This window comes from Pseudophryne corroboree, chromosome 6 (assembly GCF_028390025.1).
Source record: "Pseudophryne corroboree isolate aPseCor3 chromosome 6, aPseCor3.hap2, whole genome shotgun sequence".
Taxonomy (NCBI): domain Eukaryota; kingdom Metazoa; phylum Chordata; class Amphibia; order Anura; family Myobatrachidae; genus Pseudophryne; species Pseudophryne corroboree.
The window spans coordinates 7,011,386-7,032,197 of record NC_086449.1 but is presented as its reverse complement, the minus strand read 5'-3'; the positions used below and the strand labels follow the sequence as shown (position 1 = coordinate 7,032,197).

The 20,812-nt window shown below is 52.8% G+C and overlaps 2 protein-coding genes across 3 annotated transcripts in view; one reads left to right on the top strand and one right to left on the bottom strand.

Moving 5' to 3' along the window:
- LOC134935887 (protein INCA1-like) overlaps positions 1-2,453 on the bottom strand; it is a 211,451-nt gene extending 208,998 nt beyond the window's left edge. Inside the window, exon 1 of one of the 2 annotated variants that reach the window (XM_063930737.1) lies at positions 2,354-2,453. The gene's annotated coding sequence lies outside the window, so the exon portion shown is untranslated. Of the gene's footprint in view, positions 1-1,111; positions 1,132-2,353 lie in introns of those variants that run through there. The other variant, XM_063930739.1, reaches the window with a different exon arrangement.
- Positions 2,454-2,606: 153 nt separating this feature from the next.
- LOC134935884 (kinesin-like protein KIF1C) overlaps positions 2,607-20,812 on the top strand; it is a 94,150-nt gene continuing 75,944 nt past the window's right edge. Inside the window, exons 1-2 of the mRNA XM_063930733.1 lie at positions 2,607-2,777; positions 6,547-7,058. The gene's annotated coding sequence lies outside the window, so the exon portion shown is untranslated. The remainder of the gene's footprint in view (positions 2,778-6,546; positions 7,059-20,812) is intronic.

The following is a 20,812-nucleotide window of genomic DNA, read 5'->3' as shown; positions in this document are numbered from 1 at the left end:
GTCTGTTGCCAGCAGATCTCACTGAAAATAAAAAACCTAAATATACTTTCTTTTCTAAGAGCTCAGGAGAGCCCCTAGAGTGCAACCAGCTCGGCCGGGCACAAAATTCTAACTGAGGTCTGGAGGAGGGGCATAGAGGGAGGAGCCAGTGCACACCAGGTAGTCCTAAATCTTTCTTAGTTGTGCCCAGTCTCCTGCGGAGCCGCTATTCCCCATGGTCCTTACGGAGTTCCCAGCATCCACTAGGACGTCAGAGAAATTGGAAATATCAGCAAGTGTGTAGGTCTATAACACTATAAGACCGATAAGTTCAAGTCAACACACAACCGTCTGCACCTTTTCCAGGCCCATCTGCAGACCTGTACTGGAGACAGTGTAAACAAGTAAGGGCATATGAAATTGTTCAGATACACAACCTTTCCTTTCCCCAGCCCCTCCTCCCCTGTCGTCTCCCAGCCTCCTCTCCCCTCACACCCTGTCGGCTCCCAGCCTCCACTCTCCTTACACTATGGGGCAGATGTATTAACCCGGAGAAGGCATAAGGAAGTGATAAATCAGTGATATGTGCAAGGTGATAAAGGCACCAGCCAATCAGATCCAGTTAATTTACATATTGGAGCTGATTGGCTGGTACCTTTATCACCTTGCACATATCACTGGTTTATCACTCCCTTATGCCTTCTCCAGGTTAATACATCTCACACCCTGTCCTCTCCCGGCCTCCCCTCTCCTCACACCCTGTCCTCTTCCGGCCTCCTCTCCCCTCACACCCTGTCCTCTCCTCTCCCTCACATCCTGTCCTCTCCCGGCCTCCTCTCCCCTCACACCCTGTCCTCTCCCGGCCTCCTCTCCCCTCACACCCTGTCCTCTCCCTCACAACCTGTCCTCTCCCGGCCTCCTCTCCCCTCACACCCTGTCCTCTCCTCTCACGCCCTGTCCTCTCCCCTCACACCCTGTCCTCTCCCCTCACACCCTGTCCTCTCCCGGCCTCCTCTCCCCTCACACCCTATCCTCTCCTCTCACGCCCTGTCATCTCCCCTCACACCCTGTCCTCTCCCGGTCTCCTCTCCCCTCACACCCTGTCCTCTCCCGGCCTCCTCTTTCCTCACACCCTGTCCTCTCCAGGCCTCCTCTCTCCTCACACCCTGTCCTCTCCAGACCTCCTCTCTCCTCACACCCTGTCCTCTCCCGGCCTCCTCTCTCCTCACACCCTGTCCTCTCCCGGCCTCCTCTCTCCTCACACCCTGTCCTCTCCCGGCCTCCTCTTCCCTCACACCCTGTCCTCTCCCGGCCTCCTCTTCCCTCACACTCTGTCCTCTCCCGGCCTCCTCTTCCCTCACACCCTGTCCTCTCCCGGCCTCCTCTTCCCTCACACCCTGTCCTCTCCTCACACCCTGTCCTCTCCAGGCCTCCTCTCTCCTCACACCCTGTCCTCTCCCGGCCTCCTCTCCCCTCACACCCTGTCCTCCTCTCTCCTCACACCCTGTCCTCTCCCGGCCTCCTCTCTCCTCACACCCTGTCCTCTCCAGGCCTCCTCTCTCCTCACACCCTGTCCTCTCCAGGCCTCCTCTCTCCTCACACCCTGTCCTCTCCTGGCCTCCTCTCCCCTCACACCCTGTCCTCTCCCGGCCTCCTCTCTCCCTGTCCTCCTCTCTCCTCACACCCTGTCCTCTCCCGGCCTCCTCTCTCCTCACACCCTGTCCTCTCCCGGCCTCCTCTCTCCCTGTCCTCTCCAGGCCTCCTCTCTCCTCACACCCTGTCCTCTCCAGGCCTCCTCTCTCCTCACACCCTGTCCTCTCCAGGCCTCCTCTCTCCTCACACCCGGTCCTCTCCTGGCCTCCTCTCCCCTCACACCCTGTCCTCTCCAGGCCTCCTCTCCCCTCACACCCTGTCCTCCTCTCTCCTCACACCCTGTCCTCTCCCGGCCTCCTCTCTCCTCACACCCTGTCCTCTCCCGGCCTCCTCTCTCCTCACACCCTGTCCTCTCCAGGCCTCCTCTCCCCTCACACCCTGTCCTCTCTCCTCACACCCTGTCCTCTCCCGGCCTCCTCTCTCCTCACACCCTGTCCTCTCCAGGCCTCCTCTCTCCTCACACCCTGTCCTCTCCAGGCCTCCTCTCTCCTCACACCCTGTCCTCTCCCGGCCTCCTCTCTCCTCACACCCTGTCCTCTCCAGGCCTCCTCTCCCCTCACACCCTGTCCTCTCTCCTCACACCCTGTCCTCTCCCGGCCTCCTCTCTCCTCACACCCTGTCCTCTCCCGGCCTCCTCTCTCCTCACACCCTGTCCTCTCCAGGCCTCCTCTCTCCTCACACCCTGTCCTCTCCAGGCCTCCTCTCTCCTCGTCGTCGTCACCTTCTCTGTTCTCTTCTTAATCGCTGAGCTCTCCCGCTTTATTTTGACTGACAGGTGACGCAGCGATGGGCGGGGTAATAAGGGTGACTGACAGGTGACGCAGCGATGGGCGGGGTAATATGAGTGACAGGTGACGCAGCGATGGGCGGGGTAATAATGGTGAGTGACAGGTGATAACGTGGTGGGCGGGATTATCAGTATGACTGACAGGGCACTCGGGAGAAAGTGTGACGCAAACTAGGCGTGGGCTCAGGGCGGCTACGTGATGACGTCGATCAGTGGGCGGGGTTTCCCGTCTCGGTGATGGCGGCTCCGGCCGGGTTAAGCAGCTGATGAGACTAGGAGGAGCCGCCGGGCACAAGATCAGGGGGAGGCCCCAATTCCCGGGAGAGGGTCCCAGGCTCCGTGTCCAGACCCAGCAACGGTACGTCTATGCCCGGGTGTAGGAACCATTACTCCCCCCTAATACACTGTATACCCGGGTGTAGGAACCATTACTCCCCCCTAATACACTGTATACCCGGGTGTAGGAACCATTACTCCCCCCTAATACACTGTATACCCGGGTGTAGGGAGCATTACTCCCCCCTAATACACTGTATACCCGGGTGTAGGGAGCATTACTCCCCTCATACACTGTATACCCGGGTGTAGGGATCATTACTCCCCTCATACAATGTATACCCGGGTGTAGGGAGCATTACTCCCCCCTAATACACTGTATACCCGGGTGTAGGGAGCATTACTCCCCCCTAATACACTGTATACCCGGGTGTAGGAACCATTACTCCCCCCTAATACACTGTATACCCGGGTGTAGGGAGCATTACTCCCCTCATACACTGTATACCCGAGTGTAGGGAGCATTACTCCCCTCATACACTGTATACCCGGGTGTAGGGAGCATTACTCCCCTCATACACTGTATACCCGGGTGTAGGGATCATTACTCCCCTCATACACTGTATACCCAGGTGTAGGGAGCATTACTCCCCTCTAATACACTGTATACCCGGGTGTAGGGAGCATTACTCCCCCCTAATACACTGTATACCCGGGTGTAGGGAGCATTACTCCCCTCATACACTGTATACCCGGGTGTAGGGATCATTACTCCCCTCATACAATGTATACCCGGGTGTAGGGAGCATTACTCCCCCCTAATACACTGTATACCCGGGTGTAGGGAGCATTACTCCCCCCTAATACACTGTATACCCGGGTGTAGGGAGCATTACTCCCCTCATACACTGTATACCCGGGTGTAGGGATCATTACTCCCCTCATACAATGTATACCCGGGTGTAGGGAGCATTACTCCCCCCTAATACACTGTATACCCGGGTGTAGGGAGCATTACTCCCCCCTAATACACTGTATACCCGGGTGTAGGGAGCATTACTCCCCCCTAATACACTGTATACCCGGGTGTAGGGATCATTACTCCCCTCATACAATGTATACCTGGGTGTAGGGAGCAATACTCCCCTCATACACTGTATACCCGGGTGTAGGGATCATTACTCCCCTCATACACTGTATACCCGGGTGTAGGGATCATTACTCCCCTCATACAATGTATACCCAGGTGTAGGGAGCAATACTCCCCTCATACACTGTATACCCGGGTGTAGGGAGCATTACTCTCCTCATACACTGTATACCCGGGTGTAGGGAGCATTACTCTCCTCATACACTGTATACCCGGGTGTAGGGAGCATTACTCCCCTCATACACTGTATACCCGGGTGTAGGGAGCATTACTCTCCTCATACACTGTATACCCGGGTGTAGGGAGCATTACTCTCCTCATACACTGTATACCCGGGTGTAGGGAGCATTACTCCCCTCATACACTGTATACCCGGGTGTAGGGAGCATTACTCCCCTCATACACTGTATACCCGGGTGTAGGGAGCATTACTCCCCTCATACACTGTATACCCGGGTGTAGGGAGCATTACTCCCCTCATACACTGTATACCCGGGTGTAGGGAGCATTACTCCCCTCATACACTGTATACCCGGGTGTAGGGAGCATTACTCCCCTCATACACTGTATACCCGGGTGTAGGGAGCATTACTCCCCTCATACACTGTATACCCGGGTGTAGGGAGCATTACTCCCCTCATACACTGTATACCCGGGTGTAGGGAGCATTACTCTCCTCATACACTGTATGCCCGGGTGTAGGGAGCATTACTCCCCAGTAATACACTATACCCGGGTGTAGGGAGCATTACTCCCCAGTAATACACTGTATACCCGGGTGTAGGGAGCATTACTCCCCAGTAATACACTGTATACCCGGGTGTAGGGAGCATTACTCCCAGTAATACACTGTATGCCCGGGTGTAGGGATCATTACTCCCCAGTAATACACTGTATGCCCGGGTGTAGGGATCATTACTCCCCTCATACACTGTATACCCGGGTGTAGGGAGCATTGCTCCCCTCTTACACTGTATACCCGGGTGTGGGGATCATTACTCACCCCCAATACACTGTATACCCGGGTGTAGGGAGCATTACTCCCCTCATACACTGTATACCCGGGTGTAGGGAGCATTACTCCCCTCATACACTGTATACCCGGGTGTAGGGAGCATTACTCCCCTCATACACTGTATACCCGGGTGTAGGGAGCATTACTCCCCTCATACACTGTATACCCGGGTGTAGGGAGCATTACTCCCCTCATACACTGTATACCCGGGTGTAGGGAGCATTACTCCCCTCATACACTGTATACCCGGGTGTAGGGAGCATTACTCCCCTCATACACTGTATACCCGGGTGTAGGGAGCATTACTCTCCTCATACATTGTATGCCCGGGTGTAGGGAGCATTACTCCCCAGTAATACACTGTATACCCGGGTGTAGGGATCATTACTCACCCCCAATACACTGTATACCCGGGTGTAGGGATCATTACTCCCCTCATACACTGTATACCTGGGTGTAGGGAGCATTACTCCCCTCTAATACGCTGTATGCCTGGGTGTAGGGATCATTACTCCCCTCATAGACTGTATACCCGGGTGTAGGGAGCATTACTCCCCTCATACACTATATACCCAGGTGTAGGGATCATTACTCCCCCTCATACACTATATACCCGGGTGTAGGGAGCATTACTCTCCTCGTATACTATATACCCGGGTGTAGGGAGCATTACTCTCCTCATACACTATATACCCGGGTGTAGGGATCATTACTCTCCTCATACACTATATACCCGGGTGTAGGGATCATTACTCCACTCATACACTGTGTGGCCGGGTGTAGGGATCAAGAGACAGCCAGGGGCCAGTGCACCGATCGCTACACACAGAAGAGACAGCCAGGGGCCGGTGCACCGATCGTTGCACACAGAAGAGACAGCCAGGGGCCGGTGCACCGATCGTTGCACACAGAAGACAGCCAGGGGTCGGTGCACCGATCGTTACACACAGCAGAGACAGCCAGGGGCCGGTGCACCGATCGTTACACACAGCAGAGACAGCCAGGGGCCGGTGCACCGATCGTTACACACAGAAGAGACAGCCAGGGGCCGGTGCACCGATCGTTACACACAGAAGAGACAGCCAGGGGCCGGTGCACCGATCGTTACACACAGAAGAGTCAGCCAGGGGCCGGTGCACCGATCGATACACACAGCAGAGACAGCCAGGGGCCGGTGCACCGATCGTTACACACAGAAGAGACAGCCAGGGGCCGGTGCACCGATCGTTACACACAGCAGAGACAGCCAGGGGCCGGTGCACCGATCGTTACACACAGCAGAGACAGCCAGGGGCCGGTGCACCGATCGTTACACACAGCAGAGACAGCCAGGGGCCGGTGCACCGATCGTTACACACAGAAGAGTCAGCCAGGGGCCGGTGCACCGATCGATACACACAGCAGAGACAGCCAGGGGCCGGTGCACCGATCGTTACACACAGAAGAGACAGCCAGGGGCCGGTGCACCGATCGTTACACACAGCAGAGACAGCCAGGGGCCGGTGCACCGATCGTTACACACAGCAGAGACAGCCAGGGGCCGGTGCACCGATCGTTACACACAGCAGAGACAGCCAGGGGCCGGTGCACCGATCGTTACACACAGCAGAGACAGCCAGGGGGCGGTGCACCGATATATTCCTGGTGTGTTCCGTTCTAACATCTCTCTCTCTCTCTCTCGTGCAGATTCTAAGGACAGAAGCCGTGTTTTCCCGTCTGAGAGCGCACAGTGATGGCGGCCACATGAGTACATACATTGGGAGACGCTCTGGATTTATGTCACTTATTATATTATAATAGATCCCTCTGCATTCCCCCGGGATGTGCTGAATGATGACACACAGAACTAGCAGGACCTGTGGTGTCGTTCTCGCTTGGATTAGGAAATCCCATTTGTCCTAATGTAACGGAGGAATAAGGATCCTGACTGGTTGTATATATTTCCCTGGCGCCTGGATAATCGGCTAGCCTCACACTGTCCTAGAAGGATCCTAGTAGCCCAAACAGCGCATCTGGTAGCCACTCTAATCTGCACGTGCTATATCGCCTCTGATGAGGATTGAGCGGATCTCTGAGGAATCTTATACGGGGTCTTTGTCTTACCCGGCTCCTGGTGATCTCTCACTGTAGCAGTCTAGTTGTTTATGTAACGTGCTGCCCGGGGGAAGCTGATGGAGTGACAGGAATTGGATAACAGGGTAAGAGGTGCAGAACATTTGTTACATTGTGTCTGACTGTCATTCTGTGCACAAATCCAATTTATTTTTGATGAAAAACCTACCCCTTCACTAGTACACAGTGACATCACTGAGAGTGCAGCCTATCCCTTCACTAGTACACAGTGACATCACTGAGAGTGCAGACTATCCCTTCACTAGTACACAGTGACATCACAGAGTGCAGCCTATCCGTTCACTAGTACACAGTGACATCACTGAGAGTGCAGCCTATCCCTTCACTAGTACACAGTGACATCACTGAGAGTGCAGCCTATCCCTTCACTAGTACACAGTGACATCACAGAGTGCAGCCTATCCCTTCACTAGTACACAGTGACATCACTGAGAGTGCAGCCTATCCCTTCACTAGTACACAGTGACATCACAGAGTGCAGCCTATCCCTTCACTAGTACACAGTGACATCACTGAGAGTGCAGCCTATCCAGTCACTAGTACACAGTGACATCACTGAGAGTGCAGCCTATCCCTTCACTAGTACACAGTGACATCACTGAGAGTGCAGCCTATCCCTTCACTAGTACACAGTGACATCACTGAGAGTGCAGCCTATCCCTTCACTAGTACACAGTGACATCACTGAGAGTGCAGCCTATCCCTTCACTAGTACACAGTGACATCACTGAGAGTGCAGCCTATCCCTTCACTAGTACACAGTGACATCACTGAGAGTGCAGCCTATCCCTTCACTAGTACACAGTGACATCACAGAGTGCAGCCTATCCCTTCACTAGTACACAGTGACATCACTGAGAATGCAGCCTGTCCCTTCACTAGTACACAGTGACATCACTGAGAGTGCAGCCTATCCCTTCACTAGTACACAGTGACATCACAGAGTGCAGACTATCCCTTCACTAGTACACAGTGACATCACTGAGAATGCAGCCTGTCCCTTCACTAGTACACAGTGACATCACTGAGAGTGCAGACTATCCCTTCACTAGTACACAGTGACATCACTGAGAGTGCAGACTATCCCTTCACTAGTACACAGTGACATCACAGAGTGCAGCCTATCCCTTCACTAGTACACAGTGACATCACAGAGTGCAGCCTATCCCTTCACTAGTACACAGTGACATCAGAGTGCAGCCTATCCCTTCACTAGTACACAGTGACATCACTGAGAATGCAGCCTATCCCTTCACTAGTACACAGTGACATCACTGAGAATGCAGCCTATCCCTTCACTAGTACACAGTGACATCACAGAGTGCAGCCTGTCCCTTCACTAGTACACAGTGACATCACTGAGAGTGCAGCCTGTCCCTTCACTAGTACACAGTGACATCACTGAGAGTGCAGCCTGTCCCTTCACTAGTACAGTGACATCACTGAGAATGCAGCCTGTCCCTTCACTAGTACAGTGACATCACTGAGAATGCAGCCTGTCCCTTCACTAGTACAGTGACATCACTGAGAATGCAGCCTGTCCCTTCACTAGTACACAGTGACATCGCTGAGAGTGCAGCCTATCCCTTCACTAGTACACAGTGACATCACTGAGAATGCAGCCTATCCCTTCACTAGTACACAGTGACATCACATCATTGAGTGCAGCCTATCCCTTCACTAGTACAGTGACATCAGTGAGTGCAGCCTATCCCTTCACTAGTACACAGTGACATCACTGAGAATGCAGCCTGTCCCTTCACTAGTACACAGTGACATCACTGAGAGTGCAGCCTGTCCCCTCACTAGTACACAGTGACATCACTGAGAATGCAGCCTATCCCTTCACTAGTACACAGTGACATCACTGAGAATGCAGCCTGTCCCCTCACTAGTACACAGTGACATCACTGAGAATGCAGCCTGTCCCTTCACTAGTACACAGTGACATCACTGAGAATGCAGCCTATCCCTTCACTAGTACACAGTGACATCACTGAGAATGCAGCCTGTCCCCTCACTAGTACACAGTGACATCACTGAGAATGCAGCCTGTCCCTTCACTAGTACACAGTGACATCACTGAGAATGCAGCATATCCCTTCACTAGTACACAGTGACATCACAGAGTGCAGCCTATCCCTTCACTAGTACACAGTGGCATCACTGAGAATGCAGCCTGTCCCTTCACTAGTACACAGTGACATCACTGAGAGTGCAGCCTATCCCTTCACTAGTACACAGTGACATCACTGAGAGTGCAGCCTGTCCCTTCACTAGTACACAGTGACATCACTGAGAGTGCAGCCTGTCCCTTCACTAGTACACAGTGACATCACTGAGAGTGCAGCCTGTCCCTTCACTAGTACACAGTGACATCACTGAGAATGCAGCCTGTCCCTTCACTAGTACACAGTGACATCACTGAGAGTGCAGCCTATCCAGTCACTAGTACACAGTGACATCACTGAGAGTGCAGCCTATCCCTTCACTAGTACACAGTGACATCACAGAGTGCAGCCTATCCCTTCACTAGTACACAGTGACATCACTGAGAATGCAGCCTATCCCTTCACTAGTACACAGTGACATCACTGAGAATGCAGCCTGTCCCCTCACTAGTACACAGTGACATCACTGAGAATGCAGCCTGTCCCTTCACTAGTACACAGTGACATCACTGAGAATGCAGCATATCCCTTCACTAGTACACAGTGACATCACTGAGAGTGCAGCCTGTCCCTTCACTAGTACACAGTGACATCACTGAGAGTGCAGCCTGTCCCTTCACTAGTACACAGTGACATCACTGAGAGTGCAGCCTGTCCCTTCACTAGTACACAGTGACATCACTGAGAGTGCAGCCTGTCCCTTCACTAGTACACAGTGACATCACTGAGAGTGCAGCCTGTCCCTTCACTAGTACACAGTGACATCACTGAGAGTGCAGCCTGTCCCTTCACTAGTACACAGTGACATCACTGAGAGTGCAGCCTGTCCCTTCACTAGTACACAGTGACATCACTGAGAGTGCAGCCTGTCCCTTCACTAGTACACAGTGACATCACTGAGAGTGCAGCCTGTCCCTTCACTAGTACACAGTGACATCACTGAGAGTGCAGCCTGTCCCTTCACTAGTACACAGTGACATCACTGAGAGTGCAGCCTGTCCCTTCACTAGTACACAGTGACATCACTGAGAGTGCAGCCTGTCCCTTCACTAGTACACAGTGACATCACTGAGAGTGCAGCCTGTCCCTTCACTAGTACACAGTGACATCACTGAGAGTGCAGCCTGTCCCTTCACTAGTACACAGTGACATCACTGAGAGTGCAGCCTGTCCCTTCACTAGTACACAGTGACATCACTGAGAGTGCAGCCTGTCCCCTCACTAGTACACAGTGACATCACTGAGAATGCAGCCTGTCCCTTCACTAGTACACAGTGACATCACTGAGAATGCAGCCTATCCCTTCACTAGTACACAGTGACATCACTGAGAGTGCAGCCTGTCCCTTCACTAGTACACAGTGACATCACTGAGAGTGCAGCCTGTCCCTTCACTAGTACACAGTGACATCACTGAGAGTGCAGCCTGTCCCTTCACTAGTACACAGTGACATCACTGAGAGTGCAGCCTGTCCCTTCACTAGTACACAGTGACATCACTGAGAGTGCAGCCTGTCCCTTCACTAGTACACAGTGACATCACTGAGAGTGCAGCCTGTCCCTTCACTAGTACACAGTGACATCACTGAGAGTGCAGCCTGTCCCTTCACTAGTACACAGTGACATCACTGAGAGTGCAGCCTGTCCCTTCACTAGTACACAGTGACATCACTGAGAGTGCAGCCTGTCCCTTCACTAGTACACAGTGACATCACTGAGAGTGCAGCCTGTCCCTTCACTAGTACACAGTGACATCACTGAGAGTGCAGCCTGTCCCTTCACTAGTACACAGTGACATCACTGAGAGTGCAGCCTGTCCCTTCACTAGTACACAGTGACATCACTGAGAGTGCAGCCTGTCCCTTCACTAGTACACAGTGACATCACTGAGAGTGCAGCCTGTCCCTTCACTAGTACACAGTGACATCACTGAGAGTGCAGCCTGTCCCTTCACTAGTACACAGTGACATCACTGAGAGTGCAGCCTGTCCCTTCACTAGTACACAGTGACATCACTGAGAGTGCAGCCTGTCCCTTCACTAGTACACAGTGACATCACTGAGAGTGCAGCCTGTCCCTTCACTAGTACACAGTGACATCACTGAGAGTGCAGCCTGTCCCTTCACTAGTACACAGTGACATCACTGAGAGTGCAGCCTGTCCCTTCACTAGTACACAGTGACATCACTGAGAGTGCAGCCTGTCCCTTCACTAGTACACAGTGACATCACTGAGCGTGCAGCCTGTCCCTTCACTAGTACACAGTGACATCACTGAGCGTGCAGCCTGTCCCTTCACTAGTGCACAGTGACATCACTGAGCGTGCAGCCTATCCAGTCACTAGTGCACAGTGACATCACTGAGCGGGCAGCCTATCCAGTCACTAGTACACAGTGACATCACTGAGCGGGCAGCCTATCCAGTCACTAGTACACAGTGACATCACTGAGCGGGCAGCCTATCCAGTCACTAGTGCACAGTGACATTACTGAGAGTGCAGCCTATCCCTTCACTAGTACACAGTGACATTACTGAGAATGCAGCCTGTCCCTTCACTAGTACACAGTGACATTACTGAGAATGCAGCCTATCCCTTCACTAGTACACAGTGACATTACTGAGAATGCAGCCTATCCCTTCACTAGTGCACGGTGACATCACTGAGAATGCAGCCTATCCCTTCACTAGTGCACGGTGACATCACTGAGTGCGGCCTGTCCCCTCACTAGTACGCGGTGACGTCACAGGAATGGCGTTATTACTGCATGTGTTTGGCTCCTCCCCTCTCGCACTATCTTACTCCAGCAATAGTCTCCACGTTACATGGTAGTGCAGCATTCTCATAGACATTGGGATAATGCCTCCACATTGCGGCAGGTGAGTAAAGCTCCTGCAGAATGTCCGTCTGCTCCACCGCCTCGCTCCTGAATCCCGCGTTGCCTTGTGCTGCTGGTGCGGCCGCTGCTGCCGCCATAGTTGGCGATGTTACGGCTGCGGTTGTTCCTGTGCTGGCTGACGGAGCTGATGAGGACGTCGGGGTTACTGAGCCACGTAATTCGCTCGGAGGAGAGCTGCACTGAGCTGTGAACAGATCTGTGTGCTGGACTTTGCCCCAGCTCCTGGGCTCATTACGTCCCGTCCCCCCCCTGTTGGTAAACAGTGACGGGTCAGACGCCTTGTGCAATGCGAGGGTGGCATGACAGCTGAAGATTGTGTCACTCCTGATGTTTCTGTCCTGCCCAGGTCTCGGCTCTGATCAGAGGACACTACAGTCTCTCTATAATCCCTTCTAGTGATTGCAAAGCGTCCAAACTAGTCCGGCCAGCTGCTGCCAACCAGCCCTGTAGAAGCAACTTGAAATATCTCTGGTCACGTGACCGGTGTACACATGACGGACTGGTGAAGACCAGGAGCAGATGTCGCCTCTTCACGTGAGTGGAGTGGTCAGCACTGGGTCACGGAGGACAGCGCGTCAGAAGAACGGGGGTCTGTGACAGGGGAATTGGCCGGGAGAGCCTCCTCGCATGATACGGCGTTCTGACTTATTTATAGACTGGAAGCGTGCCAGCTGCAATTAAGGCGCTTTCTCACAGGATCCCTAATTTACAGGTCACCTCCGCTCCAAAGGTCAGGTGTTAGGTGTCCTCTGCAGAATCGCACACCCAGATATGTACAGATGAGGTTTTACAACGCTCACGCAGACGTGGGAATGATGATCCACCCCGGGGGGGGGGGCTGAGTGCAATTAGCCGGGACAAGGAATGGTCTCCGAGGCCTATGGAGGTGCAGCCTACTGTATGAGGAAGCTGTCCTCCCTGGATCGTAACACCGGGGGGGTGTACTGATCCTCCCTGGGGCTCATTGTTACTGCATTATGGGAGCCATGTTCCTATACTATGAACCAGGAGTGACTATATTTGGGTTATGGGCAACGGGTCCCCCCTCTCCCAGGATATATACTGCTAAATAGGAAGTATCTCAGTATTACAAATCCTCATCCGTTATAACTCCCAGAGGCAGGCAGTGTATTCCCTTAAGATACATTCATTCTGTTTATTTAGTTGATACATTGTAGCTCCGGTGACTGCCCAGGGGGCCCCGTGTAACAGTCTAGCGCCGGTGACTGCCCAGGGGGCCCCGTGTAACAGTGTAGCGCCGGTGACTGCCCAGGGGGCCCCGTGTAACAGTGTAGCGCCGGTGACTGCCCAGGGGGCCCCGTGCAACAGTGTAGCGCCGGTGACTGCCCAGGGGGCCCCGTGTAACAGTGTAGCGCCGGTGACTGCCCAGGGGGCCCCGTGCAACAGTGTAGCGCCGGTGACTGCCCAGGGGGCCCCGCGTAACAGTGTAGCGCCGGTGACTGCCCAGGGGGCCCCGCGTAACAGCGTAGCGCTAGTGACTGACATGACGCCCTGTGTAACAGTGTAGCGACTGACATGACGCCCCGTGTAACTGTATCAGAATGTAGCACTAATTACAACACATTACACAACACAAGTAACACAGTAACTGAAATTACTGTAAACCTGGGAATAGTTGGCACCAGGATGCAATAAGACAGGCTGGCGGCAGTGCTGCCGGGAATCCCTGCGTCCTGGCGTTCATGTGGATGTTACTGTGACACCTACCTAACCATTGCAGCAGACTATGTCCACACCCTAATGACAGCGGTGTGCCCTGACGGCATTGGCCTGTGTCGGCAGGATAATGCGCCTTGCCTTCCTGCAGAATGGTGTGAGGAACATGATAAAGTGTAAGGTGCTGACATGGCCTCCGGATCTCTATCCGATGGAGTATGTCTGGGATGTACTGGAAAAACCAGTCCGAGCCATGGAGGCCGCACCTCGCGCCTTACAGGACTTAAAGGATCTACTGCTAACAATGGGCCAGAGCTGTTTGGGGCACGAGTGGGGCCTACACAATAGGCAGGTGGCTTTAATATTGTAGGCTATAGAACCTGTGGCGAACGCGCAGCGAGCCCACAGAGGCACTCTGCACTCGCCACGCTACCGGCATACTGTCAGCTGGGATGCCATTGTCTGTATACTGACGGCCGGCGTCCCGACCATTCATTTATGAACAGATTCTTATATAGCGCAGCGTATTCCGTTGCGCTTTGTACTGATCCCCCCCCCGTTGCAGTTTGTACTGATTCCCCCCCTTCCCCTGCATCTATCACAACCCCTGCAGTTCCCCTTTCCTGCTTGGGATCTCTCTCTCTCTCTCTCTCTCTCTCTCTCTCTCTCTCTCTCTCTCTCTCTCTCTCTCTCTCTCTCTCTCTCTCTCTCTCTCTCGTGCTTCTAGCACACTGTGGGTTATAGCTCAGTGGTAGAATGAACACTAAATGCCCGTGCCAGCTATGTATGAGCGGGAACAGTATGATATCCCGGCGGCGAGCGCATTGTGTATCCTCGCGGGCCTGCTGCACTCGTTACGCTTCGGGCCCCCGGGGTTGTGGCTTGGACCCTACCACCCAAGTGGGGATTCTAGCTGGGTGTCAGGATTCCGGTGTCTGTATCCCGACAGCCGGAAAATTGAATGGCTCCTGTATGAGCGTCTCTTTGGCATATGATCCTGTAATCACATTCCTGAATCATTAGGAGAGAACTGAGCTAGTGCAGTGCGCGTCTTCATAGCGGTCGCGTCTCCGGGGTTCTGTGTGCTAGGATCGGGAATCGGAGGTCTGGCTTGGATACCAGGAGAATGTAGGAAGCTGGGAAGCCTGATGAGGATCCTCCTCATTTGGGTGATGAGTACCAGGGTTTGCAGTATATAGTGTGGAAGTGCTGCAGAGCCCGCACTCGGTCCTGGATGGATGCAGGAACTGGTATTGGTACACCGTGTAGAGTGGATGTAGATACTCGCTGGAATGAACGTTTCCCTCACTCTAGTAATACAGTATTGCAAAGAATACACCACACTGGGCTTACTAGATGAGCACACAGCAAAGAACGGGAACTGGTACTTGCAGCGTGAGGTGCGCTGTGTAAATAGGTTCTGGTACTTGCAGCGTCAGGTGCGTGGCGTAAATAGTTACTGGTACTTGCAGCGCCAGGTGCACAGTGTAAATAGGTACTGGTACTTGCAGCGTGAGGTGCGTGGCGTAAATAGGTACTGGTACTTGCAGCGTCAGGTGCGCGGCGTAAATAGGTTCTGGTACTTGCAGCGTCAGGTGCGCGGCGTAAATAGGTTCTGGTACTTGCAGCGTCAGGTGCGCGGCGTAAATAGGTTCTGGTACTTGCAGCGTCAGGTGCGCGGTGTAAATAGGTACTGGTACTTGCAGCCTCAGGTGCGCGGTGTAAATAGGTACTGGTACTTGCAGCGTCGGGTGCACGGTGTAAATAGGTTCTGGTACTTGCAGCATCAGGTGCGCGGTGTAAATAGGTTCTGGTACGTGCAGCGTGAGGTGCGTGGTGTAAATAGTTACTGGTACTTGCAGCGCCAGGTGCACAGTGAAAATAGGTACTGGTACTTGCAGCACGAGGTGTAAATAGGTACTGGTACTTGCAGCACGAGGTGTAAATAGGTTCTGGTACTTGCAGCGTCAGGTGCGCGGTGTAAATAGTTACTGGTACTTGCAGCGCCAGGTGCACAGTGTAAATAGGTACTGGTACTTGCAGCGTGAGGTGCGTGGCGTAAATAGGTACTGGTACTTGCAGCGTGAGGTGCGTGGCGTAAATAGGTACTGGTACTTGCAGCGTCAGGTGCGCGGTGTTAATAGGTTCTGGTACTTGCGGTGTAAATAGGTTCTGGTACTTGCAGCGTGAGGTACGCGGTGTAAATAGGTTCTGGTACTTGCAGCGTCAGGTGCGCGGTGTAAATAGGTTCTGGTACTTGCAGCGTCAGGTGCGCGGTGTAAATAGTTACTGGTACTTGCAGCGCAAGGTGCACAGTGTAAATAGGTACTGGTACTTGCAGCGTGAGGTGCGCGGTGTAAATAGTTACTGGTACTTGCAGCGCCAGGTGCACAGTGTAAATAGGTACTGGTACTTGCAGCGTGAGGTGCGTGGCGTAAATAGGTACTGGTACTTGCAGCGTGAGGTGCGTGGCGTAAATAGGTACTTGTACTTGCAGCGTCAGGTGCGCGGTGTTAATAGGTTCTGGTACTTGCGGTGTAAATAGGTTCTGGTACTTGCAGCGTGAGGTACGCGGTGTAAATAGGTACTGGTACTTGCAGCGTCAGGTGCGCGGTGTAAATAGATTCTGGTACTTGCAGCGTCAGGTGCGCGGTGTAAATAGCTACTGGAACATGCAGCGCGAGGTGCGTGGTGTAAATAGGTTCTGGTACGTGCAGCGTCAGGTGCACAGTGTAAATAGGTTCTGGTACTTGCAGCACCAGGTGCACGGTGTAAATAGGTTCTGGTACTTTCAGCACGAGGTGCGCGGTGTAAATAGGTTCTGATACGTGCAGCGTGAGGTGCGTGGTGTAAATAGTTACTGGTACTTGTAGCGCCAGGTGCACAGTGTAAATAGGTACTGGTACTTGCAGCACGAGGTTTTAATAGGTACTGGTACTTGCAGCGTCAGGTGCGCGGTGTAAATAGGTACTGGTACTTGCAGCACGAGGTGCGTGGCGTAAATGGGTTCTGGTACTTGCAGCGCCAGGTGCGCGGTGTAAATAGGTACTGGTACTTGCAGCACGAGGTGTGCGGTGTAAATAGGTTCTGGTACTTGCAGCGTCAGGTGTGCGGTGTAAATGGGTTCTGGTACTTGCAGCGTCAGGTGCGCGGTGTAAATAGGTACTGGTACTTGCAGCGTGAGGTGCGCGGTGTAAATAGGTTCTGGTACTTGCAGCGTGAGGTGCGCGGTGTAAATAGGTTCTGGTACTTGCAGCGTCGGGTGCGCGGTGTAAATAGGTTCTGGTACTTGCAGCGTCGGGTGCGCGGTGTAAATAGGTTCTGGTACTTGCAGGGTCGGGTGCGCGGTGTAAATAGGTTCTGGTACTTGCAGCGTCAGGTGCGCGGTGTAAATAGGTTCTGGTACTTGCAGCGTCAGGTGCGCGGTGTAAATAGGTTCTGGTACTTGCAGCGTGAGGTGCGCGGTGTTAATAGGTTCTGGTACTTGCGGTGTAAATAGGTTCTGGTACTTGCAGCGTGAGGTACGCGGTGTAAATAGGTTCTGGTACTTGCAGCGTCAGGTGCGCGGTGTAAATAGCTACTGGAACATGCAGCGCGAGGTGCGTGGTGTAAATAGGTTCTGGTACGTGCAGCGTCAGGTGCGCGGTGTAAATAGGTTCTGGTACTTGCAGCACGAGGTTTTAATAGGTTCTGGTACTTGCAGCGTCAGGTGCGCGGTGTAAATAGGTTCTGGTACTTGCAGCGTCAGGTGCGCGGTGTAAATAGCTACTGGAACATGCAGCGTCAGGTGCGCGGTGTAAATAGGTTCTGGTACTTTCAGCACGAGGTGCGCGGTGTAAATAGGTTCTGGTACTTTCAGCACGAGGTGCGCGGTGTAAATAGGTTCTGGTACTTTCAGCACGAGGTGCGCGGTGTAAATAGGTTCTGGTACTTTCAGCACGAGGTGCGCGGTGTAAATAGGTTCTGGTACTTGCAGCACCAGGTGCGCGGTGTAAATAGGTTCTGGTACTTGCAACGTCAGGTGCGCGGTGTAAATAGGTTCTGGTACTTGCAGCGTCAGGTGCGCGGTGTAAATAGGTTCTGGTACTTGCAGCGTCAGGTGCACGGTGTAAATAGGGTCTGGTACTTGCAGCGTCAGGTGCGCGGTGTAAATAGGTTCTGGTACTTGCAGCGTCAGGTGCGCGGTGTAAATAGGGTCTGGTACTTGCAGCGTCAGGTGCGCGGTGTAAATAGGTTCTGGTACTTGCAGCGTCAGGTGCGCGGTGTAAATAGGTTCTGGTACTTGCAGCGTCAGGTGCGCGGTGTAAATAGGGTCTGGTACTTGCAGCGTCAGCTGCGCGGTGTAAATAGGTTCTGGTACTTGCAGCGTCAGTGCATCTTCTGGTTGGTGATCAGCGAGTCAGCTGACAGCAATCAAGATGGCGGCACTCATGCACCACCAGTATGTGAGATGATGCTAGAGCTATGCCAACCACCCGGCTGATAGACCGATACAAGACTCAGCGGCCCGTGGAAGCTCCTAAGGCATTGGAGCACAAACTGCGTGCTGTGGCGTCCCGGGGTGCTGTGGGGCACTTAGAAAGCCGCCACTGGTCGGTGATCCAGGACCACATGAAATGATTAGGGTCATGTGACGGGCAGCCGCCAGTGCTGGTTTTACCTCTCATTAAATGTTTGGACAAGCAGAAGCGCATTCCTGCCCACCAACACATAAGTGACCCTAAGGGTATCAAACCGTTTACTTTATAAGCCTTTGGCCTAGGGGTGCAGTGGAAATCAGCGCTGATACTCTGCGGGTGCCGTGATGTAAGAAAGCATTGGGCGCCACGGTCCAAAGGCCAGGAAGTGGCAGTATTGGGTCACAGGGCCTGGAAGCCCGATGTGTGACAACAGCTAGCCCGTTACCCGCAGAGGGTTTCATTGTATCAGGATTAGGCGCTTCGGAGTATGCTGCAGAGAGGTTCCGCTCTCTCGTCAGGATGTCCGATCTCGTCACACGGCCGGAATTCGGACCCTTACCAGTAGGGCCCCCTGCTAGCGTTGCCGTGCGTATTCTTCTGTTTAAGTTGTTTTCAGTGTAACCATAGAGACCCTCTATGTAAGGAATCTGGCTGTAGAGTCACCCGCTGTCGGCGCAGAGGACGCAAACACCCTTACACCGATGTCCTTCCTCACAGGAGACGGTCCCTGGTTATTGGGAGTCTCCCTCTGTATTACTGCCTGGTCTGCCCTATATACCAGGCGCCAGCTGTGCTGTAATATGTGTGACCTGTACACTCCGCCTAATGGAATGTTAGCTATGTCGGCAAATGGGAACATTACTGCCGACTCTTCACCCCTTTATAATGCCACGCTCAGAGGCTGGTGAGCTGACACTTACACCCCTAACCCGAGGGTCCCGGGAAACTGAGCCAAATATACACAGTGTCACTGTCATGGCCTCATTCACTCCTGTTCAGTGTCACATCTAATCAGTGGGGTAGCACTGTGTGCATGTGGATTAAAAAAAAATAAAAAAAAATATATAGTCTTTGTGTACAGTGGGAGTAGGGGAGCTGACAATAGAGTGGGATCGGCAGGACCCGCCTGACATCTTTCATCCTGGAAACTTGAGAGCAGGAGAAATTCCTGGGATTTTTGTCCAGTAAGGCAGATATGAGAGTGGGACTGGCTCAGGACCCCTCCCCGGCCACATTTAACTCCCAAGTTCCTGCATTCCCAGCCTTCTATTCATTGCACTCCGGCCTGTTCCCCAGTCTCTGCTAGGGTTCTATTATCTCTGGCTCTGTCCCTCTACTCTGTGCAGTCACTGCAGGAACCCGCTACAGGGTATCTAGCCTGATTACTGAGAGTGTCTGCTGTCTCCTACATATCTACAGACAGCTCATCTCTAAAGGGAGTGTGCCCAATTATAGAAACCGTTCCACCTCACCACACCCGGCACAACAATAGTGTTTCCTGCACACAGACTGTCTCATCTGCAGTATGTACTACTGCTGTGCACCACGCCTGTGCCACTACGTACAGGGAGCCGCTGACCCTATAACATATAGGTATCCTGTGTGTGTGACACTATTATCCCATCAGAGGGGACACTGACCCTATAACTTATAGGTATCCTGTGTGTGTGACACTATTATCCCATCAGAGGGGTCACTGACCCTATAACTTATAGGTACCCTGTGTGTGACACTATTATCCCATCAGAGGGGTCACTGAACCTATAACTTATAGGTATCCTGTGTGTGTGACACTATTATCCCATCAGAGGGGTCACTGACCCTATAACTTATAGGTATCCTGTGTGTGTGACACTATTATCCCATCAGAGGGGACACTGACCCTATAACTTATAGGTATCCTGTGTGTGTGACACTATTATCCCATCAGAGGGGTCACTGACCCTATAACTTATAGGTATCCTGTGTGTGTGACACTATTATCCCATCAGAGGGGTCACTGACCCTATAACTTATAGGTATCCTGTGTGTGTGACACTATTATCCCATCAGAGGGGTCACTGAACCTATAACTTATAGGTATCCTGTGTGTGTGACACTATTATCCCATCAGAGGGGTCACTGACCCTATAACTTATAGATATCCTGTGTGTGTGTGACACTATTATCCCATCAGAGGGGTCACTGACCCTATAACTTATAGGTATCCTGTGTGTGTGACGCTATTATCCCATCAGAGGGGACACTGACCCTGTAACTTATAGGTATCCTGTGTGTGTGACACTATTATCCCATCAGAGGGGTCACTGACCCTGTAACTTATAGGTATCCTGTGTGTGTGACACTATTATCCCATCAGAGGGGTCACTGACCCTATAACTTATAGGTATCCTGTGTGTGTGACACTATTATCCCATTAGAGGGGTCACTGACCCTATAACTTATAGGTATCCTGTGTGTGTGTGTGACACTATCATCCCATCAGAGGGGTCACTGACCCTATAACTTATAGGAATCCTGTGTGTGTGACACTATTATCCCATCAGAGGGGCGACTGACCCTATAACTTATAGGTATCCTGTGTGTGACACTATTATCCCATCAGAGGGGTCACT